The following is a 544-nucleotide window of genomic DNA, read 5'->3' on the forward strand; positions in this document are numbered from 1 at the left end:
TTAAAAGAGTCAGTAGTCTGGTCTCAAACCTTGGCCCTCTCCTTATCGAGGTAAGCTGGTCTGCAACCTTTGTCCTCTCGTAATTGAGAGCAACATGGTCTGTTGAGAAATTCTCAAGGTGGGTTTTTTATTCGTAACATCCAAAAGGGCTGTCTCATGACGCCCGGTCCTGTCTGTGCCCCTGGGGGTGTGCCAAGGACTTAGTGAAACTTTTTAGGGAATTGGAGTTTCCTTTATTAAACAGTCCAAAATCACATTTCACAATTTCACAAACAGTTCCATCCTCACTCATTAATTTTATACAACAATTAGATGTAAGCCTCATATCTGAGGCTATTATATAAACAGCGTTATGGTAATGTGGCCGTATTGTCTCCCATGAGTTTCACAAAATTGTACCACACGGACCAGTTCGTAGCTGGATTCTTTACCAATCTTTTATACCTTCTCCAGAACATAAATGTTGTTCGGACCTCAAGTTCTGTGAGGTGGAAGAAATTCATTTGTTCTCTATGACAATTCACTCTGTCTCTAGACTGTGGCC

This window comes from Oncorhynchus tshawytscha, linkage group LG08 (assembly GCF_018296145.1).
Source record: "Oncorhynchus tshawytscha isolate Ot180627B linkage group LG08, Otsh_v2.0, whole genome shotgun sequence".
Classification (NCBI taxonomy): Eukaryota; Metazoa; Chordata; class Actinopteri; order Salmoniformes; family Salmonidae; genus Oncorhynchus; species Oncorhynchus tshawytscha.